The sequence below is a fragment of the Stegostoma tigrinum genome, unplaced genomic scaffold (genome assembly GCF_030684315.1).
Source record: "Stegostoma tigrinum isolate sSteTig4 unplaced genomic scaffold, sSteTig4.hap1 scaffold_636, whole genome shotgun sequence".
In the NCBI taxonomy this organism is placed as follows: Eukaryota; Metazoa; Chordata; class Chondrichthyes; order Orectolobiformes; family Stegostomatidae; genus Stegostoma; species Stegostoma tigrinum.
Window position 1 is genome coordinate 5,318 of NW_026728575.1, and position 26,149 is coordinate 31,466.

The 26,149-nt window shown below is 43.5% G+C and overlaps 1 long non-coding RNA gene across 3 annotated transcripts; it reads left to right on the plus strand.

Moving 5' to 3' along the window:
• The first annotated feature begins 459 nt into the window (after window positions 1–459).
• LOC125455324 (uncharacterized) lies at window positions 460–24,900 on the plus strand. 3 transcript variants are annotated; one of them, XR_009445146.1, is made up of 4 exons: window positions 460–525; window positions 662–754; window positions 1,440–1,582; window positions 22,506–24,900. It is a non-coding gene; the product is annotated as an uncharacterized LOC125455324 (long non-coding RNA). The 3 variants fall into 3 exon arrangements; XR_009445147.1 differs by lacking the exon at window positions 22,506–24,900 and adding an exon at window positions 8,686–11,297; XR_007248220.2 differs by lacking the exons at window positions 460–525; window positions 662–754 and adding an exon at window positions 772–1,062.
• The last annotated feature ends 1,249 nt before the right edge of the window (window positions 24,901–26,149 follow it).

A 26,149-nucleotide genomic window follows, 5' to 3' on the forward strand; every position in this document is an offset into this window, starting at 1 on the left:
TTCCATAAAATACAAGCTGTTGTTTTGCCTTACATTAGGAGAATCAGGAGCGGCCCATGTTTTCCCCCATCTCGGGATGAACCCTCACCATCACTCACAGAGCTGATGAACAGCAGGAAATATCTTCACCATTGACGACCTGCACTCACCTATCAACTTCCAGGCTACCGTCCTCAGCCCCCACTCTGTTTATGTTTCTGTTCCTGTCCCCTCCCCCATTTCTGAAGAAGGGTCCTGAAACGCCAACTTTCCTACTTGTCTAATGGTGCCTGGCTCGCTGTGTTCCTCCAGCTCCACCCTGCGTCATCCGTGACTCCAGCACCTGCAGTTATTGCTCTCTCCCTGTGAGCGATGTCAGCTTTGGTTCATTCGGAGCACGGGGGCGGGGCTTCGAGGACCCAATGGAAGTGGCCTATCCTCCAACCAATCAGAGCGAGTGAGGTGTTCGGCTGTGTGAAAATCACGTGATCGTCTTTGTCCGAGGGCGCAATATCTCTGCGACTGAAGTTTAGCCGCTTGCCGAAGGTACAGTACGCGGGATAAAAAGGAAAGCTGCAAAAAAAGGGAGGGAAATAGTTTTGTTATTGACTGAGAGGTTTTAATAGCGGTTGATGCATGTCAGAAAACATAAATTTTAACATGCCGGCCCCGTGTTTTGCAGCAAACGGACCTGAGGCTACGACAGGCAGAGGTGATTGCCACCATCTTTATTAAGGGCAATGATCTTCGGGACTCGTGCGGGATCGCCATATTTGTAGGTGGCAACCTGCAGTGGAACGCAAGCGCAGCCTTTCTTGCTTGGGAGGGGAGGATTTATACAAGCGAAATGTTTGTTATTGTTTTTCTGGACTTCTTTCCCAGACTGTGAGACACGGCGTGTATTTTCTCGGAAAGACTTTTGACGCTGGCGGAGTACTGGTTTCAGGCAGTATAATTGTTGCAGTTACACGAGAAATGCCGAAAACGCGTTCAGAGCTTCATGCTCAAAAACAAAGTTGCTGGAAAAGCTCAGTAGATTTGGTAGCATCTGTGAAAGAAAAAAAAAATACCGTTTCGGATCCGGTAACCTTTGCTCAGAACTTCATGTAACCTGTTGCACACTCACTGGAGGAAGTCCTGCTTTAAATATTATGATCTTCTAAAACCATAATCCGTTTGTCCAGTGTTCGTATGATTGGGATCGAATCACTGAAAGTGCTCTGAGTTCCCTTGTGCTCCTTGGTCAAATTTATTAATATCTGACTTCCTCAGTCACTAATAATGGGTGTATTTTACCTCTGCATCTTTCTGTGTGGGGGAGCAGGGTGACTTGAAGAGGATTTATACATAACTAACAGAAACCAAGAGAAATGTTTGCAGTTTCCAGACAATCTTGTGGTGTTTTCTGGATTTCTGTCCGGGGCTGACAGTTATTTGTCTCTTGTGGATTTGTTTTGCAGGATATTAATTGAGAATAATTTGCAAACCAGGATCAACAAAGCAAGCTCTCCATTAAGCAGAGTGATGAGGATCTGAATATCATTGACACTTAACTGTGAAAGGAAAGACGTTAAACTGTTCTATCCGTGGGAGAATATTCCTGGTAAGTTTGTAACTTGAATGCAGGATATTCAAATTTTTGGCTTGATCACCCCTGGAATAAGTGTTCAGTTCTATACCCTGCAGCTGTGAAAGGAGATATATAGGACATTACACCACAGTACAGGCCCTTCCATCTTTGATGTTGTGCTGACCTGTCATACCGATCTGAAGCCCATCTAACCTACACGATTCTGTGTACATCCATATGGTTATCCAATGACGACTTAAATGTACCTAAAGTTGACGAATTTACTACCGTTGCAGGCAAAGCCTTCCATTCCCTTACTACTCTCTGAGTAAAGAAACTACCTCTGATATCTGTCCTATATCTTTCACCCCTCAATTTAAAGCCATGCCCCCTCGTGCTCGCCGTCGCCTTCCGAGGAAAAAGGCTCTCCTGGATGTGAGTTTGCTCGCTGAGCTGGAAGGTTCGTTTTCAGACGTTTCGTCACCATTTCCCTATCCACCCTATTTAACCCTCTGATTATTTTATATGTCTTAACTGAGTCACCTCTCAACCTTCTTTTCTCTAACGAAAACAACCTCAATTCCCTCAGCCTTTCCTCGTAAGATCTTCCATCCATACCAGGCACCATCTTAGTAAATCTCCTCTGCACCCTTTCCAAAGCTTCCACGTCCTTCTTATAATGCGGTGACCAGAACCGTACACAATACTCCAAGTGCGGCCACACCAGAGTTTTGTACAGCTGCAGCATAACCTCCTGGTTCCGGAACTCGTTCCCTCTATTGATAAAAGCTAAAACACTGTATGCCTTCTTAACAGCCCTGTCAAACTGGGTGGCAACTTGCAAGGATCTGTGTACATGGACACCGAGATCTCTCTGCTCATCTACACTACCAAGAATCTTACCATTAGCCCAGTACTTTGCCTTCTAGTTACTCCTACCAAAGTGCATCACCTCGCACTTGTCTGCATTAAACTCCATTTGCCACCTCTCAGCCCAGCTCCGCAGCTTATCTATGTTTCTCTGCAACCTACAGCATCCTTCTCCACTATCCACAACTATAATATTAGCCTTAGAGAGGTAGATTTATCCAAACAACACCTCGTCTCTTTGAAAGAATTGTCATATTTAGTCCCAATTGCCCACGTCATGATTTTAATCTATAAATTCTTCATTCTTGAATACCTGCAAACTTCCTTTTAAAAGTCCTTACGGGCACAAAATCCAGCACCCCTCCAGGTGGAACCTTCCATTTCCTGACAACTGCATTGATCCTGAAACTGCTGAAGTCTGTGTTGATTCCTGAGGATTATAAATTACTGCATTTAAAGTGAGGATGCTGTTCTCTGAGCTCCCATTGAGCTGCATTGAAACAGCATGGGAGGCTGAGATCAGATTGGGTGTGACCAGACAATGAAAATGAAAAGGCTGCACTGAGAGTGTTGCTTGGCTAAATGAGAGTGCTTTGGAGTTGGGTGAAACAGAAAGAAAGTGAAGCTGAAAGATTGAGTGTGATGCTCAGTCTCAGTTTGGGCAGTTCAGAAAGTCTCTCAGTCCTAACAGAAACAGCCAATTGATAATTGATGCTGTAAAGAATTTTCTTAAAGTATTTTAAAGTATATATTAGCTTAAATAAAATTTAGGGACTTTTGATTGATAATAGTAATGTTTGAAATGAAGGGGGAGGACCTAGCTTAATTAAATTCTCTTTAAGGCAGAAACTGGCTTAATCTGGAGAGAAGTCATAACAGAAGACCTCGGGTCTGTGGCGTGCTCCTCTTGCACAATAGAACATAGGCCCTTGATGTTGCGTCAACCTGGGAAATCACACTGAAGCCCATTTCACCTACACTATTCCATTATCATCCATATGTTTATCCAATGACCATTCAAATGCCCTTAAACTTGGCGAGTCTACTACTGTTGCAGGCAGGGCATTTCATGCCCTTCCAACTCTGAGTAAAGAACCTACCTCTGACATCTGTCCTATATCTATCGTCCCTCAATTTAAAGCTATGTCACCTCGTGCTAGCCATCTCCATCCAAGGAAAAAGGATCTCCGTGTCCATCCTATCTAATCCTCATATCATCTTGTATGTCTCTATTAGGTCATCTCTTAACCTTCTTCGAATGAAAACAGCCTCATGTCCCTCAACCTTTCCTCATAAGACCTTCCCTCAATACCAGGGAACATCCAGGTAAATCTCCTGTGCACCCTTTCCAATGCTTCCACATCCTTCCTATAATGTGGCGACCAGAACTCCCAAGTGTAGCCACACCAGAGTTTTGTACAGCTGCAACAAGACCTCATGGCTCTGAAACGCAATCCCTCTACCAAGAAAAGCTCACACACTGTATGCCTTTGTAACAACCCTATCAGCCTGGGTGGAAACTTTCAGGGATCTATGAACACGGACCCCAAGATCGCTTTGCTCATCCACACTGCCAAGAATCTTAGCTTTAGCCCAGTACTCTCCATTCCTGTTACTCCTTCCAAAGTGAATCACCTCACACTTTTCCACATTAAACTCTGGGATATTACCAGTGTCCCTGTTGGCTATTGGTGCAGGAAGTGTGTCCATCTGCAACTCCTGGGTAACTGCTTTTCAGAGCTGGAGCTGTGGGTGCAGTCAGTATGGAGCATTCATGATACTGACAAGGTTGTGGTTGCATTCTCAACAGATTGGTCACACAGCAGGCAAAGATTACACAGACATCAAGGGAATGGGTAACCATCAGACAGGTAAAAGGCTCGGAAAGGAAGTGCTGGAGTCCGTAATGGTCACTGTCCTCAAATAGATATAATGTTTTGGGTGGGTGGGGTGGGTGGTGGTGGTGGTAGCCAATCAGGGGAAGCAGTCAGTCAAGTTCATGGCACTCGGAGTGACTCTGCTGCATAGAAGGGGAGGAAAACGATAAATATGACTGTAGAGACAGGGGATTCAATAGTAAGGGGTACAGAGCGACATGAATCCAGGATGGTATGCCAGGATCAGCGATGACATGGAGCAGCTTCAGGACATTCTGGAGTGGGAGGGTGAACATCCGATTGTACCAGTGACATAGGAGGACCTGAAAGCTGAAGATAGGAAGTTAAGAGATACACTAAAATACAAGATCTCAAATGTAGTATTGTCAAGCTTACACCCAATGCCACATTGTTGTAGGCAGGAGTTTTGTGTTGTGTTCAGTTGTACAAGCGACCTTTATTCAGAGCTCTGCTACCCCATGTGTGGGAGAGGCCAGAGTCCACTCCAAACCTGGCTTTCACATGAGGCCTAATTCTCCTCTTACATACAGCTCAGATTGGAAGAGTGGACAATGACACTCAAACTTTCCCTGGCTGATCGTAATATTTGTATTCCCTTCACTAGATGTTATTTACATGCAATATTGTTGTCATTGTTAGCCACAGACCCCAAATCAATATTTCCAATCCAGTAAGCAAACAATCGTGGACAATACTATGTTCAGCCTTAAACCCTCCTATAATCTCCTGAGGTTAGCCAGGAAACTACTTCATCTGCCTTTGGGACCTTACAATGCTTTTGACAATTATATTCCTCCTCAGACAATTGCCAGCTGCACCACATTTTTTTGCCAAAAACCAAAATAGCAGCTTATCACTGAGAACTTTTTCCAAATTCTCTACTAACTGTAATGTGGATTGTTAGGAATTGATAAAGTCTCTCAAACTCAACTCTGAAATAAAGTAACAATAACTTTGTAATCCAGTTGACAAATTGTGGAAAAATCCCTCACTCACTTCAGCTTAAGAGATCAAACACACAGAGTCTCTGACTTGCTTTTGCAGTTTACAACCCCAACTATTTGCGTGTTGTAAATGAATTTTAAACTGAAGTTTCATTTTCTACTCGAAGCGCTTTCCATTATTACTTTCTTGTTTTAAAAAAAAGCATCTATTGAAATTCCACCAAGTGTGAAATTCAGTCACTTTAGAACTTTACCAGGCCATTAAACAAAACTTGTTCAGATTTCACAAATAACTAAAGCTCTAACCATATCTTCATTTCGGATTTTGTAATCTATCTTTGTCACTCTCCCCTGATCTTTGGATGTAAGAATTTATTCAAATTGTCCATATCTACATTTCATTTGTTTTATCTCTCTGCAGCCCTGACTTCTCTCTTTATAACCGTTCTTTGCCCCTTCCTATGTTGTTGGTCTTTTAGAAGTTGTGTTTACACCATTTATTGCTTTGCCTTCCATAATGATGCAGGGAGCTGCTTTTATTGCTGACAAATATTTGCTCAAGGAGTTCAACTAACCATTTCACCTTAATTGGTTGTTTTTGATTACAATTAACTCAGCACTTCAGAATGCTGTAGGATCAGACTTTTCCTTCTACTTTTTATTAAGTAACAAACTTGTGATTGCGGCTGAACCAGGCCTTTAATATCTGCCTCTTATTAAAATGCTGATCAGAGATAATGGGAACTGCAGATGTTGGAGAATCCGAGATAACAAAGTGTGGGGCTGGATGAACCCAACAGGCCAAGCAGCATCTTAGGAGCACAAAAGCTGACTTTTCGGGCCGAGTTGCTTCATCAGAGACCGGGATGGGGAGAGGGTTCTGAAATAAATAGGGAGAGAGGGGGAGGCGGACCGAAGATGGATAGAGGAGAAGATAGGTGGAGAGGAGAGTGTAGGTGGGGAGGGGATAGGTTAGTGCAGGGAGGACGGACAGGTCAAGGAGGCGGGATGAGGTTGGTAGGTGGGAAATGGAGGCGCGGCTTGAGGTGGGAGGAGGAGATAGGTGAGAGGAAGAACAGGTTAGGGAGGCGGGGATGAGCCTGGCTGGTTTTGGGATGCGGTGGGGGGAGGGACACGTCTGCCATCTACAATCCGACCCCACCACCCAAGACATTTTTTCCATCCCCACCCTTGTCTGCCTTCCGGAGAGACCAATCTCCGTGACTCCCTTTCCACTCCACACTGCCCTCCAACCCCACCACACTCGGTGCCTTCCCCTGCAACCGCAGGAAGTGCTACACTTGCTGCCACGCCTCCTCCCTCACCCCCATCCCAGGCCCCAAGATGACTTTCCATAAAAGCAGATGTTCACCTGCACATCTGCCAATGCTGTATACTGTATCTACTGCACCTGGTGCAGCTTCCTCTACATTGGGGAAACCAAGTGGAGACTTGGGGACCGCTTTGCAGAACACCTCCGCTCGGTTCGCAATAAGCAACTGCACCTCCCAGTCGTGAACTGTTTTAACTCCCCCCTCCCATTCCTCAGATGACATGCCCATCATGGGCCTCCTGCAGTGCCACAATGATACCACCCGAAGGTTGCAGGAACAGCAACTCATATTCCGCTTGGGAACCCTGCAGCCCAATGGTATCAATGTTGACTTCACGAGCTTCAAAATCTCTCTCTCTCTCTCCCACTGCATCCCAAAACCAGCCCAGCTCGTCCCCTCCCCCAACTACATCACAGAACCAGCCCAGCTCGTCCCCGCCTCCCTTACCTGTTCTTCCTCTCAACTATCCCCTCCTCCCACCTCAAGCCACACCTCCATTTCCCACCTACCAATCTCATCCCGCCTCCTTGACCTGTCCGTCCTCCCTGGACTGATCTAGTCCCCCCCCGCCCAACCACCTATACTCCCCTCTCCACCTATCTTCTCCTCTATCCATCTTCGGTCCGCCTCCCCCTCGCTCCCTATTTATTTCAGAACCCTCTCCCCATCCCCTCTCTGATGAAGGGTCTAGGCCCAAAACGTCAGCTTTTGTGCTCCTGACGTGCTGCTTGGCCTGCTATGTTCATCCAGCTTCACACTTTGTTGTCTTATTAAAATGCTTGAGTTTTGAACTGCCTGTTTACAGAAACCCAATCAAATTCCCTAATGTTCCTTCTCAACAGGACTCTTTTATGACCCCCACAGGACCTTTCATTACCTAATCCAGTAATAGTGTGAGCTGCTACAATGCATGTGCTAGTGAAAGCGAGAATAAGAGGACAGATGAGATGAGTGCATGGCTGGAGATATAACTTAAAATGTTCAGCTTACTGAGGCTTCGAGACAGTTTGCTTCTGGGGAAGGTAGGACATGCATTAGCTTGACCAATTGTCCTGGGCAGAGCTGGGACAGATATTCTTGTTGATGCTTTTGCTCGTTCCACTTGTGAGGAGTTAAACTGATATGACAGGGGGGTGCGAACCAAAGTATAGCTTTCGCAGTGAAAGACTCAGATCAGCAAATGAGACGTGAAATTAGTTCATGATGTTGTCAGTGGCTGAAAGATTAAAAGAAAGAAGGATTAATCAAGATCAAATCTCTCTTTTCATGCATCAGTTATGAGATCCCAGGAATTGGTCTGGTGAACCTTCTTTACGATCATTCAGTCGCCAGGCCAACCTTCCTTTGGAAAGGAGAACAAAGGTGCACACTACTCCACGTGTGGTCTCACCAAGGCCCTGAGAGAAAGATATCGCTTTTCCTGTACTCAAATCCTCTCTCAATGAAGGCCAAAATATCATTTGCATTCTTCACTACTTGCTGCTGCCTGTTTCCTAAAATAGAATTGGAGAGAGACACGGAACAAAATGGGGTCAGACACTCGGGTAAAATTGAACACACTGTCCCCATTGTATCAGTACTGGCCATCAAGCACTTATTTAAGCTAGACCTGTTTTCTGGCACTCGGTGTGTAACCTATATTACAGTGCAATGGATGATCATCTCAACACGTCTTCAAGATTGCAATGGTTCCTGCATCGTTCACCATTTCAGATGCTGCCAGATCTGCTGTGTATCTCCATCATTTTCTGTTTTTATTTCAGATTTCAGGTATTTTGCTGCGTATTCTTCGTCCTTCAGATGGATCAAAGGGCATGGGGAGAAAACAGGAATTGGATTCATTTTCAGATGTATAAAATGCCTGTCCTTCATGTCTATAAATACTCTATCTCTTTTTTGTAGTTTGGGCAAACGCTGACTGTTTCCCTTCCCTGAAAGACTCTCTTAATGAACCAGTTCAGTTTTACTGATAATCCAGCAGTGCCCCTCAGTGTTGGGTCCACGACTGACCAGATTAATTTCTGAGTTGCACAACCTTTGTGTGTGTTCTTCTGGTTTCTCGCTCTCTAGTTTACTTTTGTTTTCTGTAGGAAATTTTGATTGCATTCAGAGAAATCAAACAAAACCACATCCAGACCTGACACTCAATCTGTTTGTCATAACGTAATTATCTCAGGATTTTGAACATTTGAAGGAAGAAGAATTGTTCACACCAGGGAGAAACGCGTGTTATCTGTGAAGATTCATCTGAAATGTCCAAACACCAGCGCAGTCACACTGGGCAGAGACTGTGGAAATGTGGGGATTGTGTGAAGGGATTTATTTACCCATCCCAGCTGGAAATGCACCAACGCAGTCATACTGGGGAGAAACCGTTCACTTGCCCTAATTGTTGGCTGAGATTCACTCAGTCAAGCAACCTGCTTAAACACCAGTGAGTTCACAGTGGGGAGAGACCGTTTGCCTGCTCTGTGTGTGGGAAAGGATTCGCACAGACGTTTCACCTGCTGAAACACCAAGTTCACACAGGAGAGAGGCCATTCACTTGCTCTGTATGTGGGAAAGAATTTGCTTTGTTATCCAGCCTGTTGACACATCAGCGAATTCACAATCCGGACAGACTGTTCACCTGCTCTATTTGTGGGAAAGGATTTGTTTCGTCAACCAACCTGCTGAGACACCAGCAAGTTCACACCAGAGAGAAATCATTCACCTGTTCTGTGCGTGGGAAAGGATTCACTCAGTCATCCTCTCTGCTGGAACACTGACAAATTCACACTGGGAAAAGACTGTTCATCTGTTCTGAATTTGGGAAAGGATTCACTCGCAATTCCAAACGATTGGTACATCAGCGAGTTCACACTGGAGAGAAACCTTTCACCTGTTCTCAGTGTGGGAAGGGATTTACACACTCATCCAAACTGCTGACACATCAGCGACTTCATACTGAAGGGAGACCATTCACCTGTTCGGAGTGTAGACAAGCATTCACTCAGACACTTCACCTGCTGATACACCAGCGAGTTCACACTGGAGAGAAACCGTTCACCTGTTGCGAGTGTGGGAAGGGATTTACTCACTCAACCAACCTGCTGAGACACTAGCGAGTTCACTCTGGGGCTAGACCATTCACTTGTTCCATGTGTGGAAAGGGATTCACTCAATCATCCAAACTGTTAACACACCAGCAAGTTCACCACAACCACATTTGAAGGATTTTGCTCTTAATTCAAGGAATGAACTTTGATCTTTGGGCTGTTTGTACTGATCTCATTAGTCCCTGCTCAAAACTTGATCTTCTCTTGGGAAATAAGGTAGGGCAGGTGACTGAGCGGTCAGCGGGTGGGAGATATTTTGGGGCCTGTGATTATAGCTCGATTAGTTTTTAAATAATTATGGAAAAGGATAGACTTGGTCTAAAAGTTAAAGTTTTAAGTGAGACTAAGGCCAATTTTGACACTATTATGCTTCTTAAAAGCACAGTAAGACCGCCTATGTGTGGGGAATGCACGAGATGGGTGAGATACAAAAAAGTATTTTACATCAGTATTTACTGTGATAAAGGATACAAAAGCTAAAGAACTTAAAGAAATGAATCTGTATCTTGAAAAGTTCCATGTTGTAGGGGAGGTGGTGCTGGATGCCTTAGAGAGCATAAAGGTGGATAAATCCCACGACCTCTTCAGGTGTATTCGCGAACTTTGCGGGAAGTTAGGCTTGCGATTGGGCCCCTTGCTCAGATATTTGCACCATTGACTGTCATAGGTGAGCTGCTAGACTGGAGGTTGGCTAATCCGGTGCCATTGTTTAAGAAAGGTGGTAACATAAAGCCAGGGAACAATAACCTTTTGGTGTGCCTGACGTCAGTTGTGGGTAAGTTGTTGGAGGGAATTCTGTGGGATAGAATTTACATGTATTTGGAAAGCGTGGACTGAATGGGAATAGTCAACGTGACTTTGTCCATAGGAAATTATGTCTTACTGACTTGATTGAGTTTTTTTGAAGAAGTTACAAACAAGATTGATGGCAGTGCGGTGGATGTTTTCGATATGGATTTCGCTAAGTAAAATTCCGCATGGCAGAAAGATTAACAAGTTTAGATCACATGGAATCCAGGGAGAGCTGGCCATTTGGAAAGGCCTTTGACCCAGTGTGCTGCAAGAATTGGTACTTAGTAACTATAGCTCCTACATTCACATCCAAATCATCTTTATAAATGACAAAAAGGAGTGGACCCAGCTCTGATCCTTGTGGCACACCACTGGTCACAGGCCTCCAGTCTACAAAGCAACCCTCCACCAGCATTCTGTCTTCTACCTTCAAGTCAGATCTGTATCCAAATGACTGGTTCTCTCTGTATTCCATGTGATCTGACCTTGCTAATCAGTCTACCATGAGGAACCTTGTCAAACGCCTTAGTGACATCCATATAGAACACATCCACCTCTTTGCCCTATTCAATCCTTTTTGTTCCTCCATCAAAAAAAATCAAGTTAGTGAGACATGATTTCCCACACACACAGCCACGTTGACTATCCCTAATCAGTCCTTCGCTTTCCAAATATTTCAAGTACTATCCCTCAGGATTCCTAGAATGACTTGCCCACCACTAATTTCAGGCTCACTGGCCTATAGTTCCCTGGCTTTTCCTTACCATCTTTCTTAAATAGTGGCACCGCATTAGCCAACTTCTGGTCCCTCACCTGTGGCTATCGATGATACAAATATCTCAGCAAAGGGCGTAGCAATCACTTGCCTAGCTTCCCACAGAGTTCTCGGATATACCTGATCAGGTCCCAGGAATTTATCCACTTTTATGCGTTTTAAGCATCACTACCTCTGTAATATGGATATTTGTCAAGTTGTTGCTATTTATTTCCCCACAGTCTATATGTTCCATACCCTTTTCTGTAGTAAATACTGATGCATAATACTTGTTTTATTATATTCCCCATTTCTTGCACTTCCACATACAGGCGGCATTGCTGCTCTTTAAGGGGCCCTATCTCTCCATAGTTATCCTTTTTGTTCTTAATCTATTTGTAGAATCCCTCTGGTCTTTCCTTAATACTATTTGCCTAGGTTACTTGGTGTTCCTTTTTTGCCGTCCTAATTTCCCTCTTAAGTATACCATTGTCATTCTACTCTTATAAGGATTCACTCAATCCCTGCTGTCTATACCTGACATGTCCTTCCTCGTTTTTCTTGACCAAAACCTTGATTTCTCTAGTCATCCAGAATTCGCTACACCTACCAGCCTTATCCTTCACCCGAACAGGAGTATACTGTCCCTGAACACTCGTTATCTCATTTTTTTTGAAGGCTTCCCACTTTCTCACCTTTCTGTTTTACCTGTGAACATCTGCCCCAGTCAACGTTTGAAAGCTCTTGCGTAATACCATTAAAATTGGCCTTTCTCCAATATAGAAGTTTAACTTTCAGATCCGGTCTACTCTCCTCCAGCACTATTTTAAAACTAATAGAATCATGGTCACTGATCCCAATTTCCTTCCCCACTGATACCGTAATCATCTGTACTGCTTTATTTGCCAAGAGCTGGTCAAGTTTTGCACCTCTATAGTCGGTACATAACATACTGAATCAGAACATGTTCTTGTACACTCTCAGCAAATTCCTCTCCATCCAAGCCTTTTCCACCGTGGAATTCCCAGTCTGTGTTTGGAAAGATAAAATCCCTTCCATAACCACCCTGTTATTCTTACAGATAACTTCTTTCAAAATTATTTGTCAGATTCCTGCTGACTGTTGGTGGGCCGATAGTATAATCCCAATAAGGTGATCATCCCTTTCTTATTTCTCAGTTCCACCCAAATAACTTACGTGGATGTATTCTCAGATATAACCTGCCTAAGTAAAGCCATAACGTTACCCTTGCTCAAAAATGCCACTTTCCCCTCCTCTCGCTTTGCTCCCCCTCCCCCTTTGACTTTCTATCCTTTCTGTAGGATCTATATCTTAGAACATTAAGCTGGCAGCCCTGTCTATCTTTGAGCCTTGCCTCTGCAATTGCAATGATAACCCAGTTCCATGTTTCCAACCTTGCCCTGAGTTCCTCTGCCTCAGCTGTCAGGCCTCTGGCTTTGAAATAAATGGCGTTTAATTTAGTAGTCCTTTCGCATTAATCTCAATAACAAGTATGTAACTGTAGAGTAGGTTTTGAAAATGATAAAATTTTATTGCTGTAGATCAACACATTCACACTGGGTAAAGGCAATCCACCTGCACAGTGTGTGAAAAGGGATTTCCTAGTTCATTAGGACGGGTTTTTATAGAATTCAGAGTATTCCTACAGTATGGAAACAGGCCCTTCGGCCCATTAATTCCACACAAAACCTCCGAGCATCCCATCCAGACACATGTCCCGGTAACCCACCTAATCTACACATCCCTGAACACTATGGGCAATTTAGCTTGGCCAATCCAACTAACCAACACATTGGAGGAAACCAGAGCACCCGGAGGAAACTCTCACAGCCACAGGGAGAACATGCCAACAACCACACGCTCTGTTGCCCAAGGGTGGAATCAAATCCGGGTCCCTGGCACTGTGGGGCAGCAGTGCTAACCGCTGATCCACTGTGGTTAACCATCAATGAGTTCCCAAGAATCTGTAGGAATTTTTGTTGTTGCTCACATTATCTGTATCCAAGTCATGTTATCTGGGCTTGTTTCTCAGGATGTTTTAAAATACCGCGTGTCTGGTTACCTAGTTGGGAGAAAAAAGATAGAAATTTTATTAAGATTACTGTGCATTGAATTTTTATCTGAAAAGCAGACGAGTTTATTTTGAAAGGCTCTCCATCTCCCCTATCTCCTCCATCCTCACCTCCAACAAGTGTGAGGAACCTGTGGTTTTTATTTTTCACTCGGGATGACAGTCAGTACACTTCATATGAACAACTGGGAACCGAGTCATCCCATAATGCTTGAAACTTAGTGTACTAATGGTACACTATTACAATAATAACCATTACAATTTTCTTTTGAACCTTTTGAAGTTTTACATCCTTCCTTCAGCAGGAAGACTAGAAGTACACACAGCGGTTACACCTAAACTGGAATGGGAACTGCATTCTTGTGGGAGGTGGTGGTCGGTTTCCAGTACTGTTGGGGGTCATGTAAACAGTTTCGCAGTGGGCTGAAATCCAGAGAATGTTCAAAATAATTTTGGTGGGAAATATAGCAGTTTGGATCGGAAATTGGCTTGCTGAAAGAAGACAGAGGGTGGTAGTTGATGGGAAATGTTCATGTTGGAGAACAGTTAATAGTGGTGTACCGCAAGGGTCGGTGTTGGGTCCACTGCTGTTTGTCATGTTTATAAATGACCTGGATGAGGGCGTAGAAGGATGGGTTAGTAAATTTGCAGATGACACTAAGGTCGGTGGAGTTGTGCATAGTGACGAAGGATGCGACAGGTTGCAGAGAGACATAGATAAGCTGCAGAGCTGGGCTGAGAGGTGGCAAATGGAGTTTAATGCAGACAAGTGTGAGGTGATGCACTTTGGTAGGAGTAACCAGAAGGCAAAGTACAGGGCTAATGGTAAGATTCTTAGTAGTGTAGATGAGCAGAGAGATCTCGGTGTCCATGTACACAGATCCTTGCAAGTTGCCACCCAGGTTGACAGGGCTGTTAAGAAGGCATACAGTGTTTTAGCTTTTATTAATAGAGGGATCGAGTTCCGGAACCAAGAAGGTTATGGTGAAGCTGTACAAAACTCTGGTGCTGCCGCACTTGGAGTATTGTGTACAGTTCTGGTCACCGCATTATAAGAAGGATGTGGAAGCTTTGGAAAGGGTGCAGAGGAGATTTAATAGGATGTTGCCTGGTATGGAGGGAAGGTCTTACGAGGAAAGGCTGAGGGATTTGAGGCTGTTTTCATGAGAGGGAAGAAGGTTGAGAGGTGACTTAATTGAAACATGTAAAATAATCAGAGGATTAGATAGGGTGGATAGGGAGAGCTTTTTTCCTAGTATGGTGACGGTGAGCATGAGGGGGCACAGCTTTAAATTGAGGGGTGAAAGATATAGGACAGATGTCAGAGGTAGTTTCTTTACTCAGATTGTAGTAAGGGAATGGAACGCTTTGCCTGCAACGGTAGTAGATTCACCAACTTTAGGTACATTTAAGGCGTCATTGGATAAGTATATGGACGTACATGGAATAGTGAAGGTTAGATGGGCTTGAGATTGGTATGACAGGTCGGCACAACATCGAGGGCCGAAGGGCCTGTACTGTGCTGTAATGTTCTATATATAATAAGAACGCCCAAAAAGAGAAAAAAAACAAGAGAGTTTGGAAGGCATTGTCATCGGGCAAATAAGATATAAGGGAGTTTGCCAAGGGTGAATGGTATTTAATGCTTGGAGTCAGATGAATAAAGCGGATTATTTGAGGATACAAATTAATGGGGTCATAAAGACATTGCTGTCACTTGGACATGGTTAGCAGCTCAGTATTCCAGGATAAAGGGTCTTCGTGCAAGGCAGTGGAGGTGGTAAAAGAGGAGGAGATATTGTTATTCTGTTTCGGGAATCTATTACAGCAGTAAGGAGGGGTGGCATTTTTGAAAACCCGTTAAATAAATAAGGAGACAGATTTTGAGAAAGTGTAGAAGTAGCAGGATTGTGGTAGCAGGGGCTTTCAACTTCCTCAACATTAATGTAGTCATCATAGTGTGAAGGATTTATCAGAATTTTAAAAATACTTCCAGGACAGCATTTTTTTCAGCTACTAAGTAGAAGTCCCAACAAGGAAGGGGAAGGTCCTGGACTTAACTTTAGGTTACAAAGTTGAGCAAGTAGCTGAAGTTTCAGTGGGATGGCATTTTGCAGGTAGTTATTATAACTTTTCGATTCAGGATTTGTAAGAAAAGGACAAGGATGGGTCTAAAGTCCTAAACTGATGCTGAAGTAATGAAGAAAGTAAATGGCATTTTGGCCTTAATTGCGAGGTATTGGTGTTTGAGGATCGGGACATCTTGTAACAACTGTATTGGATGTTGTTGAAGCCATACTGGTATATTATTTACTGTTTTGGTACTCCTATTTAAGAAAGGATATGCTGGTGTTGAATGCAGTGCAAAAGAGATTCGCTAAGCTGATTCATGGGATGAAAGGGTTATCAAGAATAGCTGGAGGAAGGGAATTTGCAGAGGGGAAGTACTAAATAAACAGGTGGTGCCCAGTGTTGGGCTCGTACTCACAACTCTGCACTTAAACAGCGTATGTTCTAACAACTGAGCTAACTTGGACTTCCACAGTCAGTGTTCAAACCCTGCTTTATAAGGTGACGAATGGGTTTTTCACTGACGCCACTGCAGTCCAAGGAATTAAAAGGTAATTGCTTTAGAAAATCCCAAGGTTCCAATGTATTCTTCTCATTCACATTGCAATCCATTTTCAGGACTTGCGCCAGGGTTTAACATTCAAAATTAATTTAGTGATGTTGTTGCCCTAATCTTTCAGCGCCCTGTGTGACTCCAGCCACTCGGTCAAATGGTGAAAAAATCTGTTTCAAAAAATCAGTTTTTTTTCAGCTACAGTCTAGGAAATGTTCCTTTATTTGCCGAGTCTCACACAACATTTTCTTTCTTCTGTGTGTCAACAACTTTTGCCAGTTCTCATGCTACGGAATACATTTTCAGAATCTTTTTAACCAGAGGTTTCTGGTGCAGTTGTAAGACTTCATATTAAATGGTACAAAGAAACAAACGGCTTAAAAGATGAGAAAAGAAATACATTTTTTGTATTTTTTGCATGAAGACTGTTCAGTTACGGTGTGTTTGTCTCATATAAAATGGATGATTGAAGTGTTCACAGTGCACTATTTAAACAACAGACACCAAGACCTTGTGAGCAAGCATTTAAGACATTTGACACATTGAGGGAATTAATTTAGAAACCCAAATTGCCCAAAAAAATGTGCTGGATAAATTCATCAGGTCTCTGTTATGATAGCTCATTTCGATTCAGGAGTGGTATGGAAAAGGACAGAAATGGGTCTAAAGCCCTATGCCGGTGCTGCAAATGATTAAGAAAGAAGATCGAATTTTAGCTTTAATTGCTACATAATTGTTAAAAAATGTAACAACTGTGTAGGATGTTAGTGAAGCCATTCCTCCGGAGAGAAAGAAATAGTGCTACTATCTTGAAACTAACATGATTTCACTTGTCTCGTTGCCAGACCTCCTATGTTTCTATAACACTTTCTGTTAAACAGCAAGATGTTCTTTTCTTGAGAAGAGAAAAGATTGAGAGGTAACCTGAGAGAAATTGGAGACTTTGCAGGGATTTGGGGCAAAATTGATGTTGAGGTTGGGAACCCATTAGAGATTTAAGAAATGGTAATGCAGTCTCGAGGCCGCTCCTGCTCCATGGCTAAAATTTGGTGCAGCGACATTATCATCGAAGACAATAAGGATGACCATGACTTGTCAATTACTGTGGCTGAACATTCTAACACGCTGAATTCAGACTCCAGTATTTTCATTGATGTGGGTTTGAATCCCACTGTTGCGAATGTTCCTTCAGCAAGTGGCATTTTCTTCTCAAGAAAAGAGGAGACAATACACATGTGACTCACTGCATGAAGCAAAAAAGAATATACTTGAAGTTTTATTAAAGTTGTCTTTTCAAGGAGCTACACAGACATGTTTGAGTGTACAGGAGACATAGAAACAAAATGGTACAACAGGGATGAGGAAGAACAGTGGGAGAGAGGGAGGGGAAAACCTATGTTACCTCATCCTCAGCATTCATCCAAAACAGCATTCGGTGAGAGTAACCACTGCATAGTCCTGTGGAATGTAGGTCCCATTCTCACTTTGAGAAAAACTTCTCACGCTGTATGGTGCTATCACGATGCTAAATTTGATAGTCTTTTAACAGATCTGCTGACGTATTTTTTAGCACCTGTGATGCACTTTGGGCCAATAACACCAGAGGTGAGAGAGCAGAGATTTTAATCACTCCAACGTTACAGGAAGGTTGAATGTGGGGGACCGGTCTGTGTTAGAGTAGTTAAATCTAGAAGTAACAAAGAATGGATAGGGTTTCAGCAGATGAGCTAAGATTTGGATGGAGTCAAGTGATGTTACTGAGATGGAAACAGTTAGTTTGGTGATGGTGCGATTGAAAGCTCATCTTACTGTGAAGTATTTCATCAGAGTTGTGAACAGTCTGGTTCAGTTTCACACAGTTACTAGACAGAAGGTTGGAGTCAGTGTAGAAGCTGTCTGTGTTTAATTGGAGGAAATTGCTGTTCATCCTGCGCTGGATTCAGACAAGTCAGGATGATGTGTGACTTGGAGGGGTCCTCACCGTGATGGTGTTCCATAGATCTTCCACACTGGACAGTCACAATAGTGAAGATTAGGGATTTCTGACATGATGTCAAAGTCCTGATTGAGATGTGGATTTATTCAATACCTGTGTTTCACCTCTTTTTCCACATTCTTTGTCTGACCACTCACAAAGAGGCCAGAGTCTTGTGTAAGTCCAGACCAGGTGGCAGCTTCTGTTCCCTCATCGACATTAATGAACCACTTGGCTTTTGTGGTCACTTTTTTTAATAGTGCGTCATTAATCCTACGGGGCAGCACGGTGTCTCAGTAGTTAGCACTGCAGCCTCACAGTGCCAGGGACCTGGGTTCGATTCCAGCTTTGGGCAACTGTCTGAGCAGAGTTTGCACGTTATCCCCATGTCTGTGTGGGTTTCCTCCAGGTGCTCCGGTTTCCTCCCACAGTCCTTAGATGTGCAGGCTAGGTGGATTGGTGGATTAGCCATGCTAAATTGCCCGGCGTGTTCAGGGGTGTGTGGGTGATAGGGGATGGGTCTGGATGGGATGTTTCAAGGGGCAGTGTGGACTTGTTGGGCTGAAGGGCCTGTTTCTGCGCTGTAGGGAATGTAATCTAATCAAACTACCAGATTCATTACCAGCTGATTTCATAGGCAGCCTGGTGTTTGTGTGGACACTCTCTTCGTTGCATTGTTCTGTTTGAAATTGATTTCACAGAATATTCAAAGGGAAACTGACACCAGGCATAATCCCAGGGTCTTATGGGCTCCTCAGTTTACTGTAAATAGAACATTATCAGATTTTGAACATGGAAGGAGAAAGCATTATTCACAGTGGAGCAAAACCATACATGCAATGTGTGTGTGGACACCGGTTTTAGTTAACTACCAGGACTGACACAATGCAAGCCTTGATTGTGGGGAGGGATTCACTTGGTTAACCACAGTCCTGGCACACAAGCTGTTCACACTGATGAGAGACCTTTTAAATGTCCGAACTGTGGGAAGTGCTTTAAATGTTCTGGGCAACTGATGAATCATCAATATGTTCACACCGCTTAGAGAGCGTTTGTGTGTTTTTTGTAGTCATGTGTTCAGATGATCAACTCACCTCAATATATACCAGCGAGTTCACACTGGAGAGAGGCCATTCATCTGCTGTGAGGGTGGGAAGAGATTCACTCATTTATCTCATTTGCTGACACAGAAGTGAGTTTGTATGTAGCTGTTGGATGTTTGGACTTTGCTTTCAATGACAACCAGTACCGAATCGTTTCAATGGAATCTGTTTCCACTGATGTGAATAACTCCAGTTCTCAGTCTTTATGATTAGCATAAGAGTCAAATCGACAGCTTTCTGTGCAACCAGCAGTATGTTTATTTTTTAATGATATCTCTAATACAAGTTTGTTCTCATTGAACATCTCTTTCCCCCTCCCCCATGTATCCTCCATCCTCACCTACAACAACAACTGTGAGGGGCTCAAAGAGCTTCATTGTCTCACTCATGGTGACAATTGATCCACTGCCTCTGCTGCTTCCGATGAGGCCAAGGGACTCCTGAAGTTTCCCCCTGTCTGAACCCAGAACCTGCATGTTTCTCTCCTACGTTGTTATAGCCAGTGTGTTACGAGCTCCCCTCAACTGGCTGCCAACCTTTTCTGCTAAATCTCTTCCTTTCTTGTGTGCTTTTTCACCTGCTTGCCCCAACTTCTGAACCTTCTGTATTCCTCGTGACTGTCAATTTGGACTTTTCTCCTTAACACCTATCATAAGTGTTTTGTTTTATCTTATCTTAAATTCTAATTGCCATACAAGCAGCCGTGAATGTTTGCCCTTCCTTTCCTTTGAGTGTACTTGAGCCGACTTCTCTTTGAAAGTAGCCCTTATTATTATTTATACTTTCTCCCATCAACCTGCCACTCCAGCCATTGCTGTCCAGCTTGGACCTTGCTCTGTTGAAGACAACTTTCCATCAATTGAGTTTTCTCATTCTGAATTAATGCTGGTTATTATCTGACATTATTCTGCACCTTCCGACACGTGATCACGGTCTCCCGAATGGTCTGCCACTGACAGTTGATCTAGTTGGCCCCCATCATTCCCAAGAAGTAGGACCAAACGAGTGCTCTTTCTATTTGAACCAAATGCGCCGTTTTCAGAAATTTGTCATGCATACAATCCAGGAAAACTTATCCTTGCTACTTCTTACTCTACCAATATTCCAGTCTGTATTTGAAAAACTGAGCTCTCAAATAACACTACAGAACAGGAATGGTCCCTTTAGCCCACAAGCTTCCATTAACGCACGATTTTCTAATCATGAAATCTCTTTCTTGCCCCTGCACAGTTTGTATCTCTCTCTTCCCTGCCAATTCACAAATCCATCAAGATGTCTTTTAAGTATTGTGATTGTACCTGTTTATCCCACTTCCTCTGGCACTGCATTCGAGGCACATACTGTCCTGTGTGTAAAAACTTACTTTTCACACCTCCTTTACATTTTTCCCTTTTTACATTAAACTTATGTCCCCTAGACAAACTGTCATTTCTACTCTAGACTCCACCTATCCATATCTGTCACAGTTCTGTAAATTTCGCCTCTGATGCTTAAATGAACACAAACCAAATTTATCCAACATCTCCTCATAACTAATATCCTCCAAACAAGGTGACATTCTGACAATGTGTTTCTGTACCCTTTGCAAAGCTGAACATCGTTGTGGTGGTTTGGTGAGCAGAACTGTAAACAACATTGCACCATCATCTTCACTACGGTTGCCATTTTCAGGGAACTGTGAACTTGTAGACCTTGATACTGCTCTATGATCATGCTTCTCAGAATTCTGCCATTTACTGTGCACTTACCTCCTTCATTAGACCTTCCAAAATGTATCACCTCAAATTTGTCTGGATTAAATGCGACCTGCCATTTTTCCATACAAGTCTCCAGTCAATCTATATCCTGCTGTATCCTCTGGCATTCCTCCTCACTACTCACAGCTCCACAGATCTTTGTCATTCACATACTTACTAATTTGATCACCTACGTTCTCCTCCAAATTTTTTTTATGATAAATATGTTAACGATAGGGGTCTGATTCCTACAGAAAAGTACTGGTCACAGATCTATAGCTACTCTTCATCTTCTATGACAAAGCCAGTGCTGTACCCAACTCATGGTGTAACCTAGGTCACTTGAACTTCTCTATCACCCTGCCACGAGGGACTTTGTCAAAGGTCTTGCTAACGTTCATGCGGATAACATGCATCTTGGCTTCCTGCAGAGGAGGTCATGTCTCACAAACTGGATTGTGTTTGTTTTTGAAGTGACGAAAATGATTGAAGGCAGCGCAGTGGATGTTGTCTGCATGTACTCTACTGAAGCATTTGACAAACTCCTTCATGGTAGGTGGGTCCAGAAGACTATGTCACACGAGATTGATCCATGGTGAGTTGCTAAATTGGATTGGGTTAGCGGACAGGGTGGGTGGGGTTGGTGTTTTTTTGGCTGGAGATCTGTAACCAGTGGTGGTCCACAAGGTTTGTCATTTTTATAAAAGATTTGGATGAAAATCTAAGTTGTCTGTTTAATAGGTTTGCTAATACTGTGAAAATTGGTGCAGCTGAGGATAGTGAGGTAGGTTGTCAAAGGACACAGCAGGATGTAGATCAATCAGAAATTTGGATGGAGAAATGGCAGACAGACTTTAATTCAGAGAAGAGTGAGGTAATGCAGTTTGGGAGGCTAAATGCAAGAGGAAAGTATACAGTAAATGGCAGGACCGTTAGGAGCATTGGTATAAAGGGGGATCATGGGGTCTAATTCCATATAGCTCCCTGAACACAGTTAGATAAGGCGGTAAAGAAGAAAGTTGAGTGGACCAGTGCACCATCATCAGTGTAGGGTAGAGGCTGAAAGACAAGCTTTATTTTTGTCTTTGTTTTTGGTCTGGATTGAGAGTCGGGCTCACTGCCTGACCAGGTATACAGGTAAAATTCTTCATTTCAGAGGGGAATGCCAAGGCTGAGAGGATGAAGAAGAAAATATGAAACAAATTTGCGATTATAACACAGCCCAGTTTCGCTTCATTCCTTACCCTGGCCCTATCAGATGTGATGCTGTTAATCTGTGCAATACAGGGCAGTGAAAGGAGCAGTTGGCCCTGGAAGCATTGATGAACCAAACCGTTTTGGTCATCTTCTTTGTCAGCTTTCTTTCTGTAAATTGATGATTTTTGTGTTTTCCCTTCCACAAGGCATCTGTTTCTTTCTCCAAACACAAATCTTGAATTCAGAATGACTGTTGGTGCCTTTAAAAAGGGACACTTGTCCAAACCATCAGCAATATACCCAGAGTACCAAACTGCAGCCAATCATAGGTGTGTTAACATCAGTTGAAACAAATCTAATATTGTCAGACTTAATTTTGTTAGCGATTAACAGCAGAATTCAATTCTTTCATAAAACACGGAAATCTCTGGCTCGGCCATCGTTAGTCACCCTGGAGAAGATGCTGGTGAGTTTCCTCCTTGAACTACTGCAGGATAAAGTATTGAGGTTCACTTATGAAACTCACTTATGTATCACTAGGTTGAAGGACTGAGTGAATCGCTTCCCACAAATGGAGCCGATGATGGCCTTCTCTAGTGTGAACTTGCTGATGAGCAGAGCGAGGATAAACACCTGAAACTACTCCCACAGGAAGTGCAGCTGAACAGCTTTTCTCCAGGATAAACTCACTGGTGTCTCAGCAAACTGGATGATTGACTGCAGCCCTTCCCACATACAAAGCAGGCGAATTGCTTTTCCCCCAAACGTGAACTTGCTGGTGTCCAATGAGGGCAGATGCATGTCTGAACTTCTTTCCAAAGGAGGTGCAGCCAAATAGTTTCTGCTCAGTATGAATTTGCTGGCGTGATTGAAGGCCGGATGAATGAGGGAATCTCTTCCCTTGCGCCGAACAATTGAATGGCTTCTCCCCTGTATGAACTTGCTGGTGTATATTCCGGTCAGATGAACATATGAACCTCTTAACACAGTAAATTCAGCTGAAGGGCCTCTCCTCAGTGCAAATCCACTGATGCCACATGAGCCAGGATGTCTGTGTAAACTTCTTCCCACGCTCTGAACAGGTGAACGGTCTCTCCCCAGTGTGAATTCTCTGGTGTGACATGAGTTTGGTTGTTTGATTGAATTCCTTCCCACACGCAGAACAGGTAAATGGCTTCTTCCTGATGCGAATTCATTGATGGATTTCCGGCTGCGATGGGTAATTGAATCTTTTTACCACACTCCTCATATTTCCACGGTTTTCCCACAGTACTCTCACCTTTTGTATCACTTCCGAATGGTTGATCAACTGAAGCCTCGACAGCACATTGCTCGAGCAGAGTATTTCTGCACTCTAAATGGTGTAAATGTTTTCCCAACCTTGTTGATTGATTGGTTCAATTTCTTTCCACAAGAAATTCACTGGAATGCTCCCACTTGGGATGTGTAACAGGGTAAATCTTTGATGCAGTCTATTGTCAGCTGAATATTGTGTGTATCACCTACATACAGGTCAAACATTTCTCCTTCCACATTCAGAGGCTGAAGGGACTCAGCTTGTCGTAAATTGCATGAGTAAACCAGTCACAGAAGGAAATTTGATTTGTTTTTAATATCTGCAAATACTTCTCTTCTAATATCCTGCAAAAGGAGTTTACAAAAGTCATTTACTGTCATTGCAGGAAGAAATTCAGAACAGACATTTCCAGATCCTAAGGAACATTATTCTCCTCTCTTATTTCTCAAATCTGTAAACTCCTGGCTGCACCCTCCTTCCTCTTTCAACTGAAATCCGGATCTATCCCTCTATCTCTGTCCTCCTCTTCCAGTTTTCTCCCTTTCTCCGTCCTCTTCTCTCTGGTTCAAGTTCCCAACTCCTGTCGGCTGACTGAAAATCAAATCAGTGAGTCTGATTCGGGGTTTGAGTCTCCAGTGGCTGTTTGGTGAATCCTCCCCATCCACCTCTAGGATTTCTGCCCGAGTGAGACACGGCTTCCCGTTACGAAAATGGCGGCCAAGTGTCTGGGGAGAATTCCCGTCCCTGACCTAATCAAGATGGCAGTTAGTAATCCTTGGGCCTGATACGTGGGGCCCCCAGGCGTCCCCTACGAGAGTATAAACTACCCAGGCCACCACCTCCCACGGTTTCCATTCCTACCCTGTCTCACAAACTCCTGCCTCGAGAGCAGGACATGGATTTTGTTGCTTGAGCCTGCAGAGCTTCTCAAATTGAGTCCCCTCCTCCAACTTGGCACCACCTGCAGCCTGCTGCAATGCCCGCACTGCTGATGTTCCAGGTCACAACTGTGCCTGTGTGATTGATGGCAGCTCCAGGCCAATGTGAAGGTGGGGCCGGGGATGCAGATAGAGTGACCAACAAAGGCACGGGCGATCCTCCAACCAATCGGAGTGAATGACGGCCAAGAATATATGTAGCTCTCGCTCATTGGCTGAAACTCATTCCAAGTGTCATAGTGCTGGGGCGGAGCCAATGTAACCCACACTCGGTGAACTGAACAACACTGCGTGACACCAGGGAAACCGCTCCTGGTGTATTCTGTGCAGTATTGTTCTCCTTATCGAAGAAATGATAGTCTGTCTTTGTAGACACAGTGCTATGGAGATATACCGGACTGATTCTGGGAAACGGGTTTCCTCATTCAGAGAGGAGTAAATCTGTGGAGTTCAACTACCAAAGAAAGTGGTTGTGGCAAAATATTGAATGTTGTGAAGAAGGTTTAGATTATTGTTTAGAGGGACAAAGGGATCAAAGGGTGTTGAAAGTGAGAAGGTGCTGAGTTGGTGATCAGCAATATCAGCATGAATGGCAGAACAGTCTCAAGGGCAAAAGAGCAATCTGTTCCTGAAGAAGGTCTGAGGCTCCGAAAGCTTGTGTTTTCAAATAAAACTGTTGGACTAATAAGCTGGCACTGTGTGATTTCTGACCTTGTCCACCTGAGTCTAACACCAGCACGTCATGTTCTTATTTCCTAAGACTTTATATCATTATTCTTAATTTCCCTCCTAGTCATGGCTAGGCCATATTTCTCATTTTATTTTTGTGCCAGAAAGGAATGAACAACTGTTGCAGTTCCCCAATATTTTCCTTAAATGTTTTCACTTGCCTATCCACTTCTATCCCCTTAAGTAATACTCCCCAATTTATTATGGCCAGCTTCTGTGCCATGCCATCACAGTTCACTCTTTTTAAATTCAGGATCTTAGTCTCAGAAGCAACTCTGCCACTCTCCAACTTAGAGTCACAGCGTTGTACAGCATGGAAACAGAAACTTTGGTCCAATGTGTCCAAGCCAACGAGGTATCATAAATTAATGTGGTCCCATTTAATACCATTTGCCCCATACTGTTCCAAACTCTTCCTGTTCACGCATGCATCTAGATACCTTTTTAAATGTTGTAATTGTACCAGCCTCCACCACTTCCTCTGGTAGCTCATTCCATACATGTACTACCCTCGACATGAAAAAAAAATTCCCCTGAGGTTCATTTTACATCTTTCTGCTGTCAACTTAAAGCTACATGCTCCAGTTTTGGACTACTAGCCGAGGAAAATGACCTTGGCTACTTACCTTATCCACGTCTCTCACGATTTTATAAACATCTATAAGGCCACCCCCTCGGCCTCCAACATTTCAGGGAAAATAGCCCCAGCTTATTCAGCCTCTCCCTACAGCCCAAATCCTCCAAATTCAGTGAAATCCTTTTAAATCTTTTCTGAACCACTTCAAGTATCTTTACTGACAGCAACATTTCAAAATTGGCCTAACCAATATCCTGTGTAGCCACAATATGACATTTCAACACCTATAACGCATTGACCAATAAATGCAAGAACACCAAAGCATTTCTTCACTATCCTATCTAACTCTGGCTCCACCTTAAAGGAACTCTTGAACCTGCACCCCGAAGTCTTTGTTCAGCAATGTTCCCCAGGGCCTTACCATTAAGTGCATGACTCCTGGTCTGATTTGCCTTACCAAAATGCAACACCTCACATTTATCCGAATTAAACTCCACCTGTTACTCCTCAGCCTGTTGGCCCATCTGATAAAGGTCCCGCTGTACTCTGAGATAACATTCTTACTGCACACTGCACCAGAAATTTTGGTGTCATCCACAAATTTAATAACCACGCCTCCTCTGTTCACATCCAAATCATTTAT